Genomic DNA, 21391 nt, shown 5'->3' with positions numbered 1-21391 from the left:
AAGCCCCAAACTTTTGTATTAACATGATGTCACCAGTGGAAATTTATATAATCCACATCAGAAGGGAATATACAATTAATAGAGGCATCCCAGTTGTAATAAACTCCTTTTAGGCTTTTTAATGAATTTTTTGCCATTTAAAGATTCTTCTCCAAGTATGAATATAACCAGATGGTCAGTGATAAAATTCAAATTCCAAGACTTCCCAATATGTATAGATGCCAGCGTTTTCACTTTCATTATCAGCTATCCAGTAAATTTGAATTATGCATTTCGCTTCTTTTAAGGGAGGCTGTTTTGCTTTCGTTTTTAATTATAACCCCACATCCGGATGTTTCCAGTGTACTTCTTTGGAGAGCAATTTTTATGATTAAGAAGTTAATTTTTTTTTCTTCAACAAGAACAGATGGTGCTTTTCAGTGTCTTTTTAAAGGTGCTCTGTATCTCTTGCACAGCAGAACCTAAAATATGAATCGGACATTGTAGAACTGAAAATATATGGAAAAGGAAAAGTTCATGGTTTAGAGTCCACATCAACTCTTCTTCCTTATTGGAGATTTAGTCTCTTCATTTTAGTAGTATTCTTAGGTCATTTGACATTCTTGAGATCTGAGTGAAAATCTGAGCATATGTACCTCTTTGGAACTTGGGATGACCTAAGGAGAATATTTAAAAAAATTTAATTCCATATAAACCATACTTTATGCTAAATGCTCCAAAATTATGTTTTAACACGCTTAATCTTTTGCATTGATGATTTGATTGTGTTTGACCAGGTCACATGTAATGACTAATAGACATAAATATTTTCCATTAAACATTCTTCATTATTCTCTCCTGAACAATGCGTTTTCTACCTCTGCAGATGATGGGGTTGCCAACCAAGTGAACTATTCAGTTAAGGTGATGACAAATGCTAGGCAAATGAAGTGGCTCAGCTCCTTCATGTTATACTGTTTTTAGATATATTCCAATATCATACAGAGAATATACAAATATAAATAACTTCATGAGTGGCAGCTGTGGTCCATCCAAATCCTTTCTGACAATGGCACCAAGAGATGTTTGAGGGTAAGCTTGGGAGTTGTCTTCTGTGTTTCTCAAGACAGGTACGGGGTCTGGAAACTCCCTTTAACATAAATAACTTCTTTTTTTTCTTTAAATTTTATTTTATTATGTTAATCACCATACATTACATCATTAGTTTTTGATGTAGTGTTCCATGATTCATTGTTTGTGTGTAACACCCAGTGCTCCATTCAATACATAAATAACTTCTAACCACCTTCCTTCTTTTTCCTTCGCATTCACTAGCCATAATAGATTGGTAAAAAACATGTGACAGAAAATAAAAGGATCTTTTTGTCCCTTCTTTAACTTTGCTAGTTAACATGTATGTATTTTTCCTATATTATAAACATGTAGGCCCCCAGAAAAAAATTTGAAAGTAGCCTCAGGAACTATCTTGAGTGTGGGAACCTAGAAGAGGCAACTGACAGAGATTGATGATAAAACACTTTTGCACACTAGCAACCAACCTCAGCTTGCATTTCAGTGTTGCCCCTTCTTCAAAGCCTTCCTTTACCTTCCCAGGCTAGGCTGATTCCTCCTTTCCTTTGACACTCCTCTAAAGGAGTAAGTTTATGAGTTTCTCTCTCCAACTTGTTCCCTCCATGGAACAAATTCCTGTTTTGCAGGTCTTTAAATCTCTAGAACCAAACACTTTACCTAGTGAAGAGTAGACAGCAAAATTTGTGGGCTTGTTTAATTGAATTTCCAAGTGGAGCATCTTTTCTTGAATCTGTTGAATCATTGAGTCATTCTGTCACTGCTTGTGTTTTGTTTCTAGTAATGACTTGAAAATCCATTTAGTCCTTCTGGCCAGTGGAGCATTAAATCCTTCCTTAGAACATTGTATCCTAAAAGGATTGATGGAATGGTGGTGGTAGTTTTCAGTGCTAATAGCAGGAGTTACAGGTAATGAATACTTCATGTGTGCCAGACACTGTGTTACCAGCTACTCCTATGAGATGGGTATTTTTATCTACCTTTTAGAGATAGGGATACTGAGGCTTGAAGGAACTAAGCAATTTGCCCAACCTCATACAGCCAGTAATATGCAGAGCCAAGAATTAAAGCCCTTTCTATTTGACTCTGGTTTCTATGGCATTAAACAGTATTCTCTATTGCCTTCTTACTGTGTCTGCCTTTGTACATGCCATAAAATCATTAGATGCTTACAAAGATCTGGTTCATTAAATTGTTTTTTAAATACTTGCAAAACTTTTCAATGTCATTTCAGATATAATTTTTTCCCTCTAGTATGTAAACAACTTTTGCCAGAGTGCTGGTCTCTGTGAGGTTAATGGCTATACTTTCTCTTTTAACATCTAGATTTGTTAATGGAAATAGTGAATAATGGCAGTTAGGACCAGAACAAAACCTTCTTAAAGCAGTATGCACATCATCTACCTTGTATTGAGTAATTTAACAAGTGTTCCTGAAAATGAATGTAGAGTTAGTGAGTATATGTATATGTAAATGTATGTATGTGTGTGTGTGTATAGATAGTCAAAAGTTTGTTGATCAGGGTTTCATTGAATGGCTACCCATTGCTGACATTGCTTTTGAGCTTCTTTGGTATTTCAAAGCTAAAATGCTTAAATAGCTCTGAGGATTCTTATACATAATTTTATAATTTATTTTTCAGATTATCTTTATTCAATCCAGGTATCATATCACCCTTTATTTTTTTATTTTTTTATTTTTTTAAAGATTTTATTTATTTATTTGATAGAGCGAGAGAGCACAAACAGGGGGAACAGTAGAGGGAGAGAGAGAAGCAGGTTCCCCGCCAAGCAGGGAGCCCGATGCGGGGCTCGATCCCAGGACCCTGGGATCATGACCTGAGCCGAAGGCAGACGCTTAACCATCTGAGCCACCCAGGCGCCCTCATTCTTTATTTTTACCTTCTATTTATAAATTAGAATTTAATGATTGCTTAGAACCATAAAGGTTTTTCTTCCCACTCCAGACAAGTCAATAACTGTAAGATTTAATAGTCTAAAGATAAAATGGTTCAATTTTAACCAGAAAATGCTTGACTAAGATAACTCTCTGACACCAGATTATGAGGCCATTTGAAATTAATTTTTTTCCCTTTTCTCCTCCAATAATTGTCTGTAGCCATGGAACTCTGTATTTGATAAGTAGGATGTGAGTATTTCTCCTGGCTTGTGTTTTGATTTGGCGGGGGGGGGGGGGGAACACACTCTAAAATGCAGATATCATATGTGTAAATAGCTTAGACTCCTCAATGTGCCGTTTTTCTCAATGTGATACTTATAATGAAGTGATTAAACAATCCTCTTTGGGATTCCAGGTGCCAGGCCAATGCATAGTGTTTTGCCACAAGAAGTCGCAGGGTACCTATGTTTCTGCACAATTGACAATTTCCTGCCAAAAGGACTTAAAAGTGCCAGAGAGCACAGATTCTACAGAGAATACACACCCAGACACAGAACATTTTAGCATCACTCAGTTGTTGCTTACGTTCTGCTGAGGGCAATGAAAGAAACAAGACCTCCAGAAGAAATCTGATAAGAACTCAGTCACTTAAATGAATGGCATTTTGAGAAAGACTATCATTTAAATAAGTTCTCTGAAGTAAGAAGTGAACATCCTGGCACTGATGGTTTGGATCAAGGATTTGGGCTGCCAGAATTTTTCTTCCAACCACACCCACATAAGTTAAGGGTGGGTGCATCATCAGTAATTAGTGAGGAAAAATAGAAGAATGGGGGCTCATATGTAAGAGAAAGAGCTCTTTAAAAGTTCTGGGGGTGCCTGGGTGGCTCAGCTGGTTAAGCGACTGCCTTCGGCTCCGGTCATGATCCTGGAGTCCCAGTATTGAGTCCTGCATCGGGCTCCCTGCTCAGCAGGGAGTCTGCTTCTCCCTCTGACCCTCCCCCCTCTCCTGTTCTCTCATTCTCTCTCTCAAATAAATAAATAAAATCTTTAAAAAAAGAAAAAAGAAAAGTTCTGTATATATTTCTCCTTTAGGAGTGTAGATTTCATCCTCCATGAAATCTTTTGTCATCTTAAGAAGGACTTGAGTTAAATCAACCAATCAAGACTCCATGCCCAGAAAGGGCAAATCCAGGCACAGAGAATGCCCCTCTCCCCCCACATTACTGTTTGTGAGAGAATAAAGAGAAATATAATTTACTAAAAACATTTTTAAAAAAAGACTGAAGATTTCAAAGATGAATCTCAAATCATTCACAGTCACTGAAAAAGAGGAATGAGCCGGCATTTCTCTGTCCGGGGTTGCGGAGCCCTCAGGTGCTGTCTCAACACTCCTCTGATTCCTCTCACTACTTATCACAAAGGACCATGGCAATATCTTTTCTTAAACTTCCTATTCTAGTGTAAGTTCTCATGTCTTTTCACTTTCTGACTTTTAAGGAGAAAAACACCTCAAACTCCCTGCTGCTAGAAGGGAACAGACACGCCCCACAGGCATTTTTGTTTTCCTTGCTGCCTTTCTTTTGGTGTCTGCCATAAGCCCCTTCCCCACAAGAACCTGCTTTCCTCAGAGCTTGGAGTTGACACACTCGAAGAGGGTGCTGTACATTTCCTTTGGGAAGTTTGGTACTTTCACATCCTTCATTTTTTGGGTTCTTGGGGGTCTCCTTAAGGAAGGAGAATTATACTGCTTGAGGACATTAGGATTAGAGTAGTAAACATTTCCTTTCATTTCGAGGGTTGCTACCATTCCTTTGGAGTCCAGTGAGAAATTCTGTAAAGCAACCAGCATCCTATAAGGGCAACTCAAATCTGAAGACAAGAGTGACAAATCAATTAATATATAAATTTAAAATATGTATTTTGAAACAGACATTTAAAAAGAATAGAAGATAGAGTATGTTCCCTGTTTTGGCAACTTTCAGTGATCCTAGATGGCATTTTGGGCCATCCCAGTCCAGGATAGCATTACAAGCTCTCAGAGGTATAGGTCTTCAGTCTTTGTGTCACCTGCAACTGCTTAATTATTACTTCTCACCATCTGCCTTTCCTGATTTCTCCACCAGTCATCCTTGTCACTGTATCACAGTTGGCCTTGCACAGTGGTTCATACCTCGTGGCAGCACCATCACCCTAGGAACCTATTAGAAATGTTTGGTCACATTTTTTTGTTGTTGTTGTGATAACTGGAGAAAGCTATTGGCATTTAGTGGGAGGGGGCCAGGGCTGCTAAGTACCCAGCAAGGTACGAGACACTGGCACAGTTGTCTGCCCAGAATATCAGCAGCACCCCCATTAAGAAACAGTGGGCCTCTGGAATTAGCACCCCAGTTTTGAGAAGACTAAGCTGGTTTTTGATGTCGAGACACATTATTGATCCTGGATTCTTACAGAATGCTCCAGGCCTTCATCAGTGATTGGGCTGTGATCTTCCTCATTTGGCTTCTTTGAGCCTGAGAGGGGAGGAATATTTGACAAAGAGAAATTCCAGAAATGTGCTTGTCTTTGTTTATGCTTTTCCCTTCTGTTGGGAAGCTGACAATGAGAACTCAGCTTTAGGCAGGTCTGTAGATACTTGTTTGCCCAGATGCCTCCAGCTACAAAAGTGAAGACTCACACTAGGAAAGGAAAAGGAAAATGAATGTTATAATCCTTTCTTTTTATTGCTGTTAAAATGCCTCCAAAGAGAAGGAAAAGTAAAACATCAGTGCTGACTGATGTTATAGGTATGAGTGTTGGCTAAAGTGCTTATTAAGAATGCAATATTTATATGAAGAAGGGCATAGAGAAAAGATTCCTGACTGATGAGAAGGCTATTTTATCTTCTCATACCCAATCGAATCACTCACAGCAGATGAAGAGGCATGGTAAAAAGTATACAAGTGATGGTTCCAAGGATAACAGGAAAGAATGTAGAAAATAAAGTTTGATCTATTTCAAGGTTCTGGTCCAAAATGATAATGTAAGAAGACCCTGATATCACCTCCTCCCACAGACACATCAAATCTACAGCTATATATGGAACAATTTGCTCTGGGGAAAAAAACAAAAACAAACCTAAACTAAAAAAAACTGGCAAAGCAGCCACTTCACATCAGGCACATGAGAGGGAAACTATATTGAAGTGGATAGGAAAGGCTGAGAAAGAGTCTCACCATAAACACCACTCCCTGGTGTGGTGACCCGCAATCAGGAGGGAACTCAAAACCTGGAGTTTCTCCTTGAGGAGCAAAAAGGATTTGTGCTCCACATTAGGCACCCTAACTTTTAAGATCAGCACCTGAGGGATGAGTCCCTAAAACATCTGGCTATGATGAAGAAAAATAAAGTTCAGAAACCATGGGGGATTGGAGAGGTGAAGAAGAGACAGAAATTGACAGAAGTAGCAACCAAATTTACATTGGTCAGTGTTAAGTACTTGAGTTTATTGTCCTATTCTGACCTACTTTGGGAAACTCTGGTTATTCATTTAACTGTAGATTAAAAAAGAGCAATCAAAAAAGCATATTCAATTTTTATCCATTCCATAAAACAAAAAGTAAAGTTTTTGATAAGGTTTACATCTGCTGACAAAGTTCCCCAGATCAATATTTTAAAAAAATTAAAATGTTATGATATAAGCAAATCTGATGTAAAACTGTTGCAAACCTAGCATTATGCCATATTATCTAGATTTTTAATGAAACAATGTCTACAAACAAGAACTTCCAGAAACAGACATGCCAAAAATCTGAAATCATGTCTATAATTACCTCCAGAAATGATTTGACATAGTTCAATTTTTCTTTTCCTGTATTTTGCTATTTCCTTTTAATCTCTTCAATTAGATTTTTAAGAAATGAAGTGCTAAAGGTCTTGGGAGTGAATAACAAGTTATTTTGAGTTTTTAAAGTTACATGTTGGAATGTTTTTCAAAACCAAGCCTTGTAACCTATTGTCAGGATAAGATAATAGGCTTTGCAAATGTCAAGGCAAAGGTCACATCAGGCACATTCTTCTCCAGGTCTGATCAGCAGGCACTTTCTAATTTTTGTTGTCCCCAACTTACTTATGCCCTAACACTACTCTGATAGTTTGAAGATATGATGACAAATTATATACTTCAGTTGGTTGCAATATGCTGCAGTTTTATTTTTTGATGTGTTCTCACATTCCTCATACTGTTATTTATAATTACATCCGGCCCACCAAATGTAAGCTCCATTAGCGTTTTATCTCTGTATCTCTAGTGTCTAGAAATGTGCCATGCCTAATAGTAGGTGCTCAATAAATGCTTATTGAATGAGTGAATAAATTAATGGTTCATTTCCTTAATTATTTCATGCTGCAAGTCTAGAGATAGTAAATTATTGGAAGAGTTTGGGCCAAACTAAATTATGTGTACTTTCCTCAGAGTCCACTAACGCCAATATATCAAGCATTCTGAACACTCTTGAATACTGTGGAGAAAGGGCTGAATTTTTTTTAACTGTGCCCACGAGGTTAGTTTCTTAGATGTTCTGCTTTGGAACAAAGGAATGTTATAGTTAGAGTACTTATGTGGAAAATAGGGTCTGTATTATACCATTTATTTAATTAATAAATCATTTGTATGATAAACATCTGCAAGACAATACACTTAAACTTTAGTTATTTCATTTTTATGTAAACTAGAAAGGTGGAAATATACCTTTCAAAGAAGTCAGGATAAACCAAACATGTCTTAGGCTGTTTGTGCCCTAAACTCACTCATGTGTCATTTAATTTGTTGGGCAGATGGCAGACATAGGAGGAGGGGTTCTGAAATAAGTCACCAGGATAGATGGGCACTTTACTGTCTACGTGTTTTAATAGGGATTCCCAGTTGGAGGTGACTGATCCTCTCTGAGTGAGCTCTCAGTTCCACTGAAGTCTGTCTTTGTCTTATAGGCAGGGGTGAACCAATTCTGCCTTCTGCTGACTTTTTCCTGCTTATTTCCTTAGTCAGGCTTGGGGTTCTCCTTTGTGCAGCTTTATAGTGATTTCTTTGTCTAGTATTTGCCTTCTCTCTGGTGAGCTCTTTCCTCTCCATTCATTCTCATCTACTACAACTACTGTATTATCTTTGTCCCAAGTGATTTGTAGTATGATTGTTAAGAAAAAAAGAAATCACTTCATAGTACTCTTCTTATTTTCAGCTTGCTTATTAAAAGCCCTTAAAGTTGGTTATTTTCCTAGGCTTTCACTGATTTGGAATTTTTCTAGAAACATCTGTTAGTATAAATTATGCTGGACTTTTTTTTTGCCCATTTGAGTACCAGAATTCACTGCTATTAAGAAAGAAGTTGGGATTAGGAGGATCTTGATATCATTCATACTTGGATTGAAATGTATTTTGAACCTATTTTGCATTTTGAGCCAGAATGTATTCTGTAATTAGATTAACACTTTGTAATAAATGGGCAGTGGTGGCCCCATATTTGTGGTGGAGAACATACAAAATATTCTGATGCATGGCTATGGTATCATAGGGATTGTAAATAAATAGTGTGTCATCCTAGTGCAGGGAACCATACTAATCTTCCCTGTATCATTCCAATTTTAGTACATGTGCTGCTGAATCAAGCACAGGATTGTCAATAAATAATGATACTGACAATTGAACCTCCCAGCCCTATAACCACACAAACAGACCTAGTTCCTGCCTTCCATAATCCCAAAACCACATTGTCCTTACCTAATCAGATTGACATGTACCTCTCCCCTCATCCTGTTTCTTGATATCTTAATCATTAGAACACACACACCACATACGAGATCACTTCTCTAAGAGCTCTCACTAACCACTCTATCCTAAATGCATGAGCTTAATTGCCCTTCTAACCTATTGTCTTGTGATATATAACTGTCATGAGCCATCAATAAGTTGTGAATTTCTGGAAATCAAGAGTTGATTTATGCTTCTTAATAGTCCAAAGTGTAAATATTTCTTTGGGTTTTTTGTTTGTTTGTTTGTTGTGTTTGTTTTGTTTTGGCATTCAGTCAATATCTGGTGATTTTTAAGTATCCAGTTGAACCAAAAATTTCATACTGTCTGTAAGGCAGTAGGTGTTTTGTGGAGTCATTCAGGGAGCAATCTATTTTTGCTAATGACATTTGGTTACATTTGCTGGTTTACTAACAGTCATTGTTGGGGACTATGAGAGACCCAGGGGAGCTAGAGAAAGGAGATAAACAGTCCAAAGGAACACAACCATTTTACAACTGTAGTGTTGTGGAGGATTTACTCTCCTTTGTGAGAAGCTTCATACTCATGCTGACCAGAGAAGAGCTAGCAATTCATATTTTACAAACACAATCCAACCTCAAAACTATACACTGAGATTTCTCCAGTATCTGGAAAAACTGGAGTTCTAGTCTGTGCTGTGTTATTGAGGGACAGATAAAGCAGGCTTTGGAATGGTGAAACCACCCTTCAACAAGTAGGAAGTCAGTGGAGAAAACAGGCTCATCATGGTCTTCATCCATTCACTATAGAAAATATTGACCATAGTTGATTTGTTAGATTTTTCCCTTTAGAAATGATTTTCCATTTCCATGATGACTGAATAGATTTTATTTATTAGCCAACATAATGAGCTGGCAGCTTGTTCTAAAGAGCAACTTATATTAGCTATTTATTCTTGGGCAAGTTGTTTCTCTAATTATTAGGAACTTTATTTAAAGTGTAGAGTTTTGGAAAATGTCAAGAAGAAAGAAAGGATGAATTGCAAGTGAAAAAGAGAGGGAATCATGACTTTTCTTCTTTTATTGAAGTCTATTTGTTCTTCTTTTAGAGCTTATTGGGGAACAGAAATGAGAGAAGGCAGATACTATATTCCTGACTGATGATGATAAGTAATAATGGCAAAAAAAAAAAAAGACAAAAAAGAATTCAAGGGTTGAAGGTAGCATGGGACTGCTTGGAAAGAGAAAGAAATACCATGATGTTCATGAAGTATTATCAGTGGTCCTGCCCCAACCCCCTTGCCTAGGAGCTCAAGTATTCATATGGGGTTCAAAGCCCTAGAGTCCTTAGTGTTCAATTTGGTCACGTACTATATTTTCCTTGCAGTTGAAGTCCTCAGCACTCTTACTCTATTTTCTCTCCCAAAGTGATCTTACTCACTTCATGACATCAGTAATTATTTATTTACTGATTACCCCAAATTTACGTTTTCTACCCAAACCTCTCTTCTAAACTGACCTATCTAATTATCTTCTCAGCAACTTCACCTTGATGCCTTATAGCAGCATCAAACCAAAATATCTAAAACTCATTTTATGATTTTCTGCTTGAGAAATCTACTTCTTCTCTAGTGTTCTCCATGTCAGGGATTTCCCCCCATACCTCTCCATCCCAGGGATGGTTGCTCCCACCCCATCCTCGGGCATTTGGTCAAGCCATGTACCCTGATTTATCTTCCTCTCTCATTACCTTTTACATTATCAGTTAAGTTTAATTCCTAAATATCTTTGAATGTGTCCTTTTCTTTCCATCTCTATCAGTCTAATGCAAGCCATCATCATCGTCTCTCACATGAACTGCTAACTGATCTTATCACATCATTCTTGTCCCATGCCAATCCATATTGCAAATAGAAGCCACAGTGAGATTTATGAGACAAATCTGATTATAATTTGGCCCTGCTTAAAATTTGTTGATAGCATTTCATTTTTAAAGATATACTGCATAGGGGTGCCTGGGTGGCTCAGTCAGTTAAGTGTCTGCCTTCGGCTCAGGTCATAATCCCAGGGTTCTGGGATTGAGCCCCACACCAGGTTCCCTGCTCAGTGGGGAGGATGCTTCTCCCTCTCCTCCCCACTTGTGCTCTCTGTCTGTCTGTCTCTCAAATAAATTAAAATCTTTAAAAAAAGATATACTGCATAATCTTTTAATGATAGTCCACAAAATTCTTGGTGATCACCTCCTGCCAGCCTTCTCTCATGCCAGTGTTTCTTTCCCTCCTTGTACTATAGCCTCACTGCTCTTTCTTTCAGTTCCCTAACTATATCAAGTTCCTTCCCATATTGGAATTTGTACATGCGTCTTCCTTTATTTGCAATTATCTAAGGATTTTCTATTCTGTTGTCACCTTAATTCATACATCTTCAAATAAAGACTTTCTTGATGCTGTGGACTAAATTGTGTTCCCTCAAAATTCACATGTTGAAGTCCTAACCTCCAGTGTGATGGTATTTGGAGATAGGGCCTATAGGAGGTAATTACTTTAGATGAGGTTAGAAGAATAGGACCCTCTGGATGGGATTAAGGCGTTCATAAGAGAGATAGCAGAGAGTTCTCTTTCTTTGCCCACCCCCTTCTCTGTACCTCTGTATCTCTCTGTTTCTCTCTCTGCCCTGTGAAGACATAGCAAGGAGGCAGCTGTCTGCAAGTCAGGCAGTGAGCCTTTACCCAGAAACTAGTCCTGCTGACACCCTGATCTTTAACTGCAACTTCCAGAACTGTGAGAAAATAAATTCCTATCATCTAAGCCACCGAGTCTATAGTATTTTGTTTTGGCAGCCTGAGCTAATACACTTGAGTAGCCACAAACTAGTCAGGGCTCCCTTTTATTCATTCTCAGAGTCTTTTTGTTTTTTTAATCTTTTCTTTCTTTCTTTCTTTCTTTCTTTCTTTCTTTCTTTCTTTCTTTCTTTTCTTTTCTTTTCTTTTCTTTTCTTTCTTTTCTTTCTTTTCTTTTTCTTTCTTTTCTTTCTTTTCTTTCTTTTCTTTCTTCTTTCCTTTTTTTTTTTGTCAGAGAGGGAGAGAGAAAGCACTAGCAGGGGGAGGAGCAGGCAGAAGGAGAAGCAGGCTCCCTGCTAAGCAAGGAGACTGATGTGGGACTTGGTCCCAGGACCCTGGGATCATGACCTGAGCCAAAGGCAGACACTCAACCAACTGAGCCACCCAGGTGTCCCCCATTCTCAGAGTCTTTGTGCTTTTATTTTTGTCTTCTCTGTTAAAACTTTAAGCTTGGTGAGGGCTTTCTTGAACACTGTCTATTTCCAGTCCCCAACGTAGTGTTTAGCATATAAAAAATGGTATGTTAAATGATATGTGTGTGAAATACACAATTACTGTACTTCCTTACAAAAAAATATGACTTCCTATCTTGGTCTATATTTTTCTTAATAAAACCTCATCATAAAAAGGTATCCCCTCCTAGAGTCCCTTGATTTCATTGACAGCCTCATCTGCTTGTTGCCACAACAATCTTCTTAGGAAACAGACAACGCTGGCAGTGGAGGTTGGGTTATGGAAACCAAGAATCTTCATCAGGGCTCTTGTTCCTAGGAAAAATGGCAGAAGATGCCAGGGTTTAGTTTTCTCTAGGGTTTTACCTCCATGTTTTTACTTCTGCTTCGACACTTTCTTTGACCTTCATATATAAGGTCATTGAGGTGAAGGGTTGTATCTTTGGCATTTAACTATCATAAGAATATCCAGTCCCATGTTTTGTGGACTATCATTATACCATTGGCCATCCCTCAATTGTCAGCTGATCTGATAACTTTATTAAGATGAGGACCAGTTAGCTAATCCTTAGCATTGTTCAAATTAAATTTATTCTTTTTAGAAAGATGGTTAAGGAGCCCAAAGGCGAGTTGTTGTTCAATCGACCTCAAGATACTTTTTGAAAATTCTGTGGAAAGAACAGGGGATGCTACAGCTTTATGGAAGATGACAAAATTTCTGAACAGGAGTGAGTAACTCTCCCTCCAGTCTCTTTAGGAAACCTTTGACCTCTCATAGTGAAATGGTATAAGTGACAGAGGATTTTATGGCTTCCCATTCTTACAGCTCAACTTCAGTTGTCTTGCCAAGGCTTTGGTATATATATTAGTTAACTAATGCTGCTATAATGAATTGCCCCAGACTAGGTGGTTTAAACCAACACAAACCTATTATCTTAAATTCCTGATATTGGAAATCAGAAATAAGACTTACAGGTATAAAAGTGATGGTGTCAGCAGTGCTACATTCCTTTTGGAGGCTTCAAGAGAGGATTTGTGTCCAGCTTCTGGAGGCAGCATGCATTCCTGGGCTTGTGGACCCTGCATCCACCTTTCAAAATGCACAATCCTGCCTTCTCCTTCCATCTTCACCTTCCCCTTTCTGACCTGGCCCTCCTGTCTCGCTATTATAAGGACTTTTGTAATTACATTGGGCTTACCTGGATAATCTAAGATAATGATAATCTTCCCACCTCAAGCTCCTTAAACTCAATCACATCTTCAAAGTCCCCTCTACCATGTATTGTAACCTATTCAAAAGTTTGGGTATTAGTACATGGACATTTTTGCAGGGAGAAGAAGGAAACATTATTCTGCTTACCACAGTGAATTGGATCTAACAACTTCATATTTCTAAAAATGCCAGAAAGGATTTAATTCAAGGAAAAAAGTTATGTCTTTTTCTCTAGGTGTTTTACTTAAGGTCTCGATTTTCCTATATAAAATACCATGTATATATTGTAGCTGCTTATTATCATTATCTTCAGTTAGGCACCTATTTTTGCTCAGATGTGAAGGGTAATCATTTGTTAGCTTAAGTTAGATCACTGATCTAATGGAAATTGCTTCTGACACTGTAAAGAGAGTTAAGACTTTTAAAAAAATGTGAGCCTGTGCATTCCATACTTACGTATTATAGCTAACTAAAAAGCAATGTAAATTAGGAAGAAGTAAATATCCAACTTAGTCTTCAAGGTACAACCTATATGTTATCTCTTCTAAAGAATCATTGCTGACCTCCCTAGGTAGAACTAGGTACTGCTTCCACCTTGCTGTGATGGCAGGATGTGCATGACTCTGTTGCAGCATTGACCACGTTGATGTATTGATCAGTTTACATGGCAATCTCCCAAGTTCTTAAGGGCAAGGACTGTGTTCTGTTTTTCCCGGTACTAATACTGCCTACAACCGTGTCTGACACATAGCTGGTGTTTTATGGATGCTTTTTGAGGGAATGAATTCTTTTGCAGATTTGTTTAACATCTCTTTGTGATTCATTGGCTATCTAATTTATAACATTGGTTGAGGAGCACAGTGATGAGACTTGCTGAAAGAGTATAGATGAATCAATAGAAATCTACTCCCATCCCTAGGAAAGAAAACTGAGCTCATGTCTCTACTAATGATGGATCAGTAGCAGCATTTCCCAGTACAAAGCATATTGCAGTTCATGATCAGGTCAGATCATGTCCTTATTGAGCATTGATAAAAAGAAGTATGCCCTTAGAGGATATGATGGGATATAAGACTTTGAGTGCACACTTAAAATACTATATTAATTGAGTAGAAATTATATCCAAACAAACAATTGGAAGTATGTAGTTCTATAGCTAGGTTTAGAGCATACGAATCTAACAAAGTTCTCTGTCCCAAGAAGAATGTTTAAACTCAATCATAATCCCTTTCAGTTTACTTTGTTAAGATTAAAAAATCACGCTTTTTTCTTTTTTTTAAAGTTTTATAGAGGTATAATTGATATATAAAGATTTCACGTATTTAATGTGTACATTTTGATGAGTTTGGACATATGCATATACCATTCTCACAATCAGGATATTAAACATATCCATCACCTCCTAAAATGTCCTTGTGTTCTTTTATGTGGTGTGTGTGTCTTTTTTTTTTTTAAGATTTTTTATTTATTTGACAGAGAGAGAGACAGTGAGAGAGGGAACACAAGCAGGGGGAGGGGGAGAGGGAGAAGCGGGCCTCCTGCGGGCGGAGCAGGGAGCCCGATGCGGGGCTCGATCCCAGGACCCTGGGATCATGACCTGAACCGAAGGCAGTCACTTAACCGACTGAGCCACCCAGGCGCCCCTATGTGGTGTGTGTGTCTTAATGATAAGAACACTTAACATGGAATCTATCCTTTTAACATATTTTAAAGTGTCCTATACCATATTCTTAACTAGAGGCACTATGTTATACAGCAAGTCTCTAGAAATTATTCGTCTTGCATAACTGAAACTTTATACCCATTGAGCAGCAACTTCCCATTTTCCCCTTCCCCAAGCCCCTGGCAACCACCATTCTGCTTCTATGAGTTTGACTATTTCAGATACCTAATATAAGCGTTACTATATAGTATTTGTCTTTTCGTTACTGGCTTATTTCACTTAGCATAACCTTCCTGGTTCATCCATGTTGGGGCATATGGCAGGATTTCCTTTCTTAAGGCTGAATAATATTTCGTTGCATGTATACACCACATTTTTCTTTATCCACTCATCTGTTGATGGACATTTGGGTTGTTTCCTTATCTTGGCTATTGTGAATAATGCTGCAATGAATATGCAGATGCAGATACCTCTTTGAGATCCTGATTTCATTGCTACTTGATAGCTGCCTTCACTGCTTGGTTATTTAGCAGTCATCTCAAGGTTTCTTTAAGCTCCACTTTCTAGAGGTGTTGACACCAAAAAGCCTGTGTTATAGATGGCGATCCCTGAAGTTCCAGAGTCTGGGTTAAGGGTCTCTTAGCCACTGTATTTGTAATGGATCTCCCAGCTACCCTGGCAGATGTTTTCTGGAAGTCCTGAGAATACCATAGTCAATGATTGTCAATACTGACTCAGTATCAGAATCACTTGTGTTGCTTTAGAAAAACAAGAGTCTAGGAACCCACCTGAGATTCTCATACAAGAAGCCTAGAGAAGGATTTGATTAACTTTCAAAAGTCTTGTGAGGAATTCCGATATGCAGCCAGTGTTGGAAACATATGGCTGAGTTTAAGCATGGGTGGCTGTGTCCCTCAATTGAGCAACTGAGAGGAGAGAACAGTATGAAGAGGCAGATCTGATGTAGAAAGTACTCAAGCTATCATCCTCACAAAACTGTTTCCCACTTGTCGACTGAATCCATGGTGCATCCAATGCCAGTGTATTTTTCAAGATGATGATTATATGAAATAATGAATATAATGAAACTGGAATAGTTCTTCCACATAATATATTCTAAATAAATATTTATTTCCTTTTTTTGTTTTTTGTTTTTTGTTTTTGTTTTGTTTTTGTTAATTCACATCTGGAAAGTGTAATAGGCTGTTCTGTGAGAAACATGTTTTCCCCTGAAGAACAGGGAGTGATATTAACATCTGAGCTTATTACATCTGTATTTTGTCACATTACAGATAGGAGAGGTCAAAAGAGTTACTGTTATAAGGTGAGAATGTATGTTTATATACATATGAATGTGTATATTACATACACATGGCAATGACTATAAGTAAATAGGCAAAGAGATACACACATAACCATCCATCTACCTATTTGGCATTTCACTTCCTTATTGTCAACAGCCAAAGTGATCAAATGGGAATGATACCCAAATTTTTCTCTTAAGGAAAAAAACCATTCTTATGTCATTTTCTTATAACCTACTAATCGAGGGGGGAAATCAACCATAACAGGCATATACAGAAAGCCAGTTGGAATATATTAGTTTTTTCTTTCTTTAGGTCATTTTTAAAGCTTGTAAAAGAGCAAGAACTTGTTAGGAAGAAAACGAGAAGAAGGGATGTTTTCATTTTTGTCTCTGGTCTCTTTAACTGTTCCCATCCTACTTCACAGGCTCCTCTTTTCCCACCTACCCCTAAAACATTGTTGTTCCCAGGTCTTAATATACCCCATCCATTCTCCTTGGGTGATGTAATTCATTCAAATTATGCTTAAAATGATGCTAATGACTCACAAATTTATATATCCACCTTGAGGACATCTATGTATCCCTTGCTTTGCATGTATAAAATTGACCCGCATATATGTCCACCAAAACCTACTCTATCTTATATTTCCCAGCTCTGTAGTTTGCACTTTTATGTCTTCAGTTACCCAGGTAATAAACAGGAAACCTTCCTACCCATCTCCTGCTCCTCATCTCTCACACCCAAAACCCATGTATTCTACTTGCTTAATTAAGGAAGTTGAAACTGTCTCTTCTCTTCTTTTCCTTGCCTGTTGTCTTAGTTTACATCCACATCATCTCACATGGAATACCACAATAGTAACTCTGATTCTTTCCACCTCCAGTCTCGCAATCTATCCTCTCTGTTGATGGAAGTGATTTTCCTGAAATATAAATCTCATCATGCGATTCTTCTGGACTGTCCCCCAAAACTTCAATTACTTTCCATTGTCCATACCATAAAATCTCTTAAGTCCTTATTTTGGCATAGGAAATCCTACAAGTTTTGGTCTCTATCTTTAATACCACTGCAGACCTTTCCTCAGTGCTCACTGAACCTAAAACTCTAGTATTCTGAATCTGTATATCCTCAAACATCTGAAGCCGTTTCATATTTCCACACCACTGTGCATCCCTCAGCTGCCTTAGCCTGTAGCACTGTCCTGCCTCTCCCTCCCCACTGATGAACATCTTCTTCCAGAATCACTTCATGGCCACCTTCTTGATGATGTCTTTAAGACCCCATCCTCCAGCAGAATTGAGTACTTCCATCTTTGTGCTGACACTTAGGTCACATTTTTTTTCCTCCAAAAATGATAGACAAGATGGGTGTAGTGGAAGTGCTGTGTGTAGTCATGTCTTGGATTTCTTACTAGGTATATGTTTGATTCTCCTTTTATATCCTGCATCTCCACCGGCATTTTTCCAAAAACCTATTTTCTACCAAATATAGGGGATATTCCAAAATATTCTCAGTACTCTGCTTTAAGAAAAACTGGAAATACCAAATTAAAGTTCACAAAGTACACAAATTAGTGGTTGCTTACTTAGGTACTCCAGTCAGTATTAGGTAATAAGCCTATTTGGCATCTAGTGTACCAGTCATGGTTCTGGCCTCTGGAGTTCAAAAGTTGGGAACATACAGTCCTTTCCTTAAGAGAATGTAATCTAGAAGAAAGAAATGGGGGAAATTTGTTAAACAAAATGATTTATTTCAGGATTTCTCTTAGCTGCAATTTTATGAGGAGCTTTCAATGTATATTTTGCGTTATGTAGAATCTTTTCTGCATGTTTCTAATTAGTATGTCAGATTCATAAAATGTGCCACACTTATAGATTCTATAGAAGCACTATTCCAAATTGAGGAAGGAGGAGGTTTTTTGCCCCCATTTGGATTATATAAGGTTCAAACTTGGAGTTTTTCAGAGCCACACTGCTTTCAAAAATGGCATTGAACAGAACTATCTTAACTCAACCTTGTCAACTTGCCTGTGACACATGAAGGCACTGAAAGGCTCAGCCATCATATCCAGCTATCTGTTAGGTGCTGCTCACTGCATCTGAAATCCTGAAATTAGGGCAAGCCTCTTCCTGAGCAGGAGGTAGCACTGTGGGCACCACAGGTTACTCACTAGCTACCACCTGGTGGCTATTTCCAGCCATGAACCCTAGAAGAGAAATAAGAATGATATCTGTGACATGTACATTGAGTTCTGTACATTAGAGAGGCACGAGATGCAGAATCATAGTGATTTTCTAGCAGCTATAAGAAATAGGAAAGTGGAAACTTCTGTGTGTGATTTTGTTCTTCCTGTTCTTAGTTGATAGCTTTTCCCTTAGATATGTAAAGTTTTGTGTGCCTCATCATTTAGGGATATTAACCAAATGCTGGCTTGGCACCTTCCCTCAGTCACTGTCTTCAGGGCTGGTCCCCAGATCTAGAATCTGAAAGCTCATAGTATTGCCAGATAGGACCCTACTGAGTTAGTCAATAATCATTTGCTTCCACTATATGCCAGGCACTTTGCTAGTAAATAAGCTTTGCAGTCATTTCTTCTGAGATATTGGCCACCTCCCTGAGCTACAGATCCCTTACATGAATGAATCATACAAGTCTATGTGGGAGGTCAGTGTCTCCCCAGCCCACCTCTGAGCCTGAGGAATTCCCTGCTTTGTCAAGTATCTGCAACATTGACATATAGTCGTTGATTCCCTTCCAACATCTTCCACCTCCTAGCCTAGGGCATTTTTAGTCATGAAGGTGGGCAGCTTGGCATTTCTCATCCTGTGTCCCCCCAAATCTATAGGGAGTCCTTTCTGTTTCTTCAGCTAAGAGAGACTTTTAAAACTCAAAAGCTGAAAATGGAATCCTTGTTTTGTTTGTTTTGGTGTTATCCCTTACTTGAGACAATGGATGCAGAATGGCTTGGCTGACTAAATGGAACAAAGGCCAAGGGAAATAAGAAAATACATATGTTTAGAAAGGCTTGTTTACTTCAAATATTTTTCCATTCCTACAAACTGCTTGGTGAGCCTGGAATTTGAACAAGAGGTTTGATAGCCTTATTAGATAGTGTTAGATAGTCTATTAGGTAGTATTAGATAGTCTCAGGAAGAGACCTAATCAAACATGCCTGCTCTGTAAGCCTAGCAAATCTTCAGTGACTGTGATAGTCACATGCTTCTTTTCCATAATCATTATTGGACAAGGCATTCACAACTTTTTCTGTGTTTACTCCCTTTCTATTGATACATTTGCATTCTGAAGATATGTCAATGCCAGAGTCTCCTTGCTGCCTATGTTGGTTCCAAAGATATCTACCTCTTTTCCCATTAAGGAGTAACATCATTACTACTTTTCTTGTCAGATTTCTCTAATTCCCTGTGTTTTGAGTCTTCCATAAATCTTGACTTTGGTCAAATCCCTTCTTTAATAATGTTGGTAATGTTTAACCTTACACAACAAAGGCAAACCAGAGAAAAAATATGGCTTTGAAAGCATGGCAAATATTTGGTTTCACATACCTTCCAAAATTTGAGCCTTGGTACTCAAGCATCACTTACCTAACACTTCTAAAGTAGTAAGTGAAAATAGCTCTCCCAGCTCACTGTGGCTTACACTTGCTGCAAGCTAAAGGAATCCATACTTCCAATTCTGGTTAAGCCTCAAAGACTAGCAGAGAAGTGACTGTAGACACTTCCAACATGCATTCAAAATGGAGTCAATGTATTGTGTGAAACCACAGAAGACAACTAAAAGTGGAATATAGTGGGAGTTGGATTTTGTTTCTATATGTGTTTGTTACTATGACTTTTTTGAGACCAGGAAGTGAATATTCTTCATTTTTGAGTCCCTAGCTCCTAATAGGGAAAAAAAAGTGTCTGACAATAGGGTGTACTAAAACAATGTTTATTTAGCTAGGTTGAGCTCAATCAACTTATATACTTAAAACATTATTTATCAAATCTTTACTGAGTACCTACTATGTAATAAATATATTAGGTACTTAGGGATACCAGGAGCACTTAACCACAGCCCATAACTTTGAGAACTGAAGAAGCAGATATAGTGCAGTGAAAAGAAAAATTAATTTTTGAATTAAGGCTTGAATTCTGTTTCTACCACTTATCAATTGGGTCACACTGGACATGTCACTTAACCATTCTGGGTCCCAGTTTCTTCACTTAAAAAATAGATATAATGGGCGCCTGGGTGGCTCAGTTGGTTAAGTGACTGCCTTCGGCTCAGGTCATGATCCCAGAGTCCTGGGATCGAGTCCCACATCAGGCTCCCCCTTCTATTTGGGGAGCCTGCTTCTCCCTCTGCCTCTGCCTGCCACTCCCCCTGCTTGTGCTTACTCTCTCTCTCTCTCTCTATGTCAAATAAATAAATAAAATCTTTAAAAAAATAGATATAATAACTACTTCACAAGATTCTAGTAAAGATTAAATACAACTGTATGGGATAAATTTTTATCTTAAATTATTATAATCTGTCCTCCCTCCTATTTCTTCTTCACTATCTTATAAATACACAGGACAAGCAACAGATTTGACTCACCCAGATGAGAACAGTGTGGTTCAGTGAAGTTGAGTGATGTTTGTAGGCTCAAACAGCTGGTAAGTAGCAAGACAAGACTCCAACCTAGTGTCTACAGAATGAGAGCAATTTCCATTCTACCTCACTCCCTCCTGGGACTCGGATTCTATGATGAAAGTTAGTCACCTTCCCTCAATGTAATCTTGCTCATACCAATCATAACTTCCGATTGAAGTCTTACTCCAAGCCTCTCCTTGCATTACAGACTGAGAATCTTTCTGGTCTTGTCTTGGTCTCTTTCCATGGGCTTGTGGGTGTTTATTTGTTTTAAATGGTTTGGAAGGGACAGAAATATACTTGGTCAGGCTCAGGTTCTGGCAACAATCCACCTTGACTTTGATGGTTCTCCTGTTGTCAATGTGTCCAGAAGCCTAAAGCAATGGGAGCTCCCATAGAGGGATCACAGAATAGATGTGTTTCACATGTAATTGACTGAAATTTGAGATTACCCAGGCTTCCATCATTCATGACCTCTATAGAAAACTGATTGTTAGAAGGAATGGTATCTTGCTTAATCATTCCCTCAACCTTTTGATCCTCTTCCCTGTTGGTAATCACTGCTTAGCA

The 21391-nt window shown here is 38.2% G+C and overlaps 1 protein-coding gene and 1 non-coding gene across 11 annotated transcripts in view; one reads left to right on the top strand and one right to left on the bottom strand.

Moving 5' to 3' along the window:
• DLG2 (discs large MAGUK scaffold protein 2) overlaps positions 1–21391 on the top strand; it is a 2181535-nt gene that overhangs the window by 824682 nt on the left and 1335462 nt on the right. The gene's annotated exons all lie outside the window — the stretch shown is intronic.
• On the bottom strand, positions 8507–8614 carry LOC112806382 (U6 spliceosomal RNA). Its single transcript, XR_003203849.1, has one exon. It is a non-coding gene; the product is annotated as a U6 spliceosomal RNA (small nuclear RNA).

Source organism: Callorhinus ursinus, unplaced genomic scaffold (assembly GCF_003265705.2).
Source record: "Callorhinus ursinus isolate GAN/ISIS: 27379988/994484 unplaced genomic scaffold, GSC_fseal_2.0 scaffold35, whole genome shotgun sequence".
NCBI lineage: Eukaryota > Metazoa > Chordata > Mammalia > Carnivora > Otariidae > Callorhinus > Callorhinus ursinus.
Note: the sequence above shows the minus strand (reverse complement) of the source record. Positions and strands in the feature narration are given on the sequence as shown.